The sequence below is a fragment of the Diabrotica undecimpunctata genome, unplaced genomic scaffold (assembly GCF_040954645.1).
Source record: "Diabrotica undecimpunctata isolate CICGRU unplaced genomic scaffold, icDiaUnde3 ctg00000715.1, whole genome shotgun sequence".
NCBI classification, from domain to species: Eukaryota; Metazoa; Arthropoda; class Insecta; order Coleoptera; family Chrysomelidae; genus Diabrotica; species Diabrotica undecimpunctata.
In genome coordinates, this window is record NW_027311974.1 from 77501 (window position 1) to 80000 (window position 2500).

The 2500-nt window shown below is 40.0% G+C and overlaps 1 pseudogene; it reads right to left on the reverse strand.

The window, feature by feature from the left end:
• The window catches only part of LOC140431411 (large subunit ribosomal RNA), a 10621-nt pseudogene that overhangs the window by 4063 nt on the left and 4058 nt on the right, over nucleotides 1-2500 (reverse strand).

Here is a 2500-nt window from a genome sequence, read left to right on the forward strand (position 1 = left end):
TTATCGTGTGGTATTTGTTTTTTTTGTTGTTTATTATTTTGGTGTTTAGCTGTTCGATGGCGTCGATAGTGGATCTTCCCTGCCTGAATCCAAATTGGTTTTCGTTCAGTTTATGGTTTGTCTCAAGATGGTATGCTAGTCTTTTTGCTGTTAATTTATCGAGGATTTTTCCGAGTGTCGGAAGGAGACAGATTGGTCTTTTGCCTCCGTCTTTTTTCGGTAGCCAGACCATATCCGCCTCCTTCCAGCACTTCGGGAATTTACCTGCTTCAAGACATTTATTGTAAAAGTTTGTTAGTATGTGAGGGTTAGTGTTGTGTATTAATTGGATGATTTCTTTCGAAAGTCCGTCCGAAGCCGTGGCTTTCTTATTTTTCATGTCGGAAAGTGTTAGACCGATTTCATCTTCGGTGAAATTTTTATCATTTCGGCCGTTTTGTCGGTATTGTTTTCGTCTCATGTTTTTGTGCGTCTCGTCGTCCTCTTGTATGTTGTCTTCTGGGAAGTACTTCGAGTGTAGATATCGGATGGTGTCTTCTCTGTTTTCAGTGAATGTGCCGTCCGATTTTTGTATGGTGTTTATTATGTTGTTTTCGCCATTTTTTCTTATTATCTTGTACCCGATGTTCCATGGGTTATCTGGGTCGTTGTTTGTCAAGTACTCTCTAATGGCCAGTTTTTTCGTGTTTTTGATGGCGTCCTTGTACTGTCTTCTTTGTTCTACGTATTCCAGTTCTGCCCTTCTTCTGTTTTGGGCGTCTGTCTCCCTTTGGAACTTTCTTCTAAGTTTGTTCGTTTTCTTTTTCTGGGTTTCCAGCTCGGCTGTCCACCAGACTTGATTTACTTTTTTCTCTTTTTTCTTGTTTTTGGATGTTTCACGGACCAGTTGTGTTATCTGGTTCTGAATTTGAATTGCTTGCTCGTTTATCGTTCCTGTTTTTTCCCATGTAGCTTCTGTTGTGATTCTGTTCAGTTTCGTTTTGTCTATGTCTGTTATGTTGTATTTTTTGTGGGTTGTGTTGTTGTGATTTCGTTGTTTTCTGGTATTGAAGGTAATGTACTGGTGGTCGCTCAGAGTTTCCTCTTCGCTGACCTTCCAGTCCATTATCCTCAAGTCCCTTGTGAGTGTCAAGTCAACCCAGCTTCTTCCTCTTGTTGATAGGAATGTTGGAGGGCTGTCGTGTGTATTATTTATGTAAATGTTGTTTAGTGTGGTCCAATCTAGTATGTCTTGTCCTCTGTTGTCTGCTATATTTCCTCCCCAGCTAGGGTCTTTCGCATTTAAATCCCCTGCGATTAGGGATGCGTTTTTGTCGTGTTCTATATGTGTTTTTTGTGTGTCTAATGTGGTGTTTGTGTCTCCGCCTGGCTTGTCGTAGAGGTTTACTATAGTAATGTCGGTGTTGTTTAGACGTAGGTGGATTGTTGTCGTGTTTTCGTTGGTTCTGTCTGTGATCAGTGTTGCTTGTTTTGCCAGAGTACGTCTTATTAAGATCGGCGCCTTAGATGTTTTACTAAGTCCCAATGTATAATACTCCGTACTCTGCCATGCGTTGCGTCCTGGTTCTTGTATTAGTCCGATGTCTATGTCGTCCGTTTGCATTTTTTGTATTAGTTTGTCCGTCGCTTCAAGGCCCCTCCCAGCGTTAAACTGTATGAAGGAAGCCATTTGTAGTTGATTGTTGTGTTTTTGTGTTTAGTCTTTAGTCCTTGTTATTAGTGTGGTTTTGTTTTGTTTTAATCTGTATAGTTTGTTTGTTGTCTTCTTTCTTCCAGTTTTTTAATGTATACTGGGCACTTGGTGTCCCTGGCTTGGTGGTTTCTCGGGCTGAGGTTCATGATTTTGCAGTTTATGCAATTGTATGTCATAGGTTTACATTCCTTGGCGTCATGTCTTTTGCCGCACTTATAGCATGTAGGGTCCGCTTCTTTACAGTATTTTGTGACGTGATTATAGCGGCAGCACCTATAGCACATCCCTATACTAACATGCTCCTCTACATAACATTTTGTCAAGTCGTAATATACGTAGCCTTTTTTTAGAATGTCCTTTATGATTTCCAACGGTCCTTCTATATGTAAATTTTCTTTCCACGGGTTTCGACATTTTTTTCTATATATTATTTTTAGGTTTTCCAGTTCGTTTTTGAATTTATCTTCAAGGTGTTCATTTTCTGTTCTCAGGATGTTAATGAATCGCTCTTGATCTTGTCCTTCTGGTACTCCAGTTATAATTATGGTAGGATCCTTGGATTTAGTTATATCTTTTATTTCCAGACTCTCGCAAGCTTGTGTCTTCTGCTTGAGTTTGTTGTGTTGCGTCCTGTCCTCGGTCGATAGTATAATTGTATTTTCGTTCTTTGTTTTTCGTACTGTGATGTTTTCTAGGTCCGTTGGTTTGACTACTGATCTCATTTTGTCCATGATCTTGCCGTCTCCGCCTTTTAGCCGGATCATGGTATCATATTTTCGCTTTGTTTTTGGGGTCGTCCATGGTTTT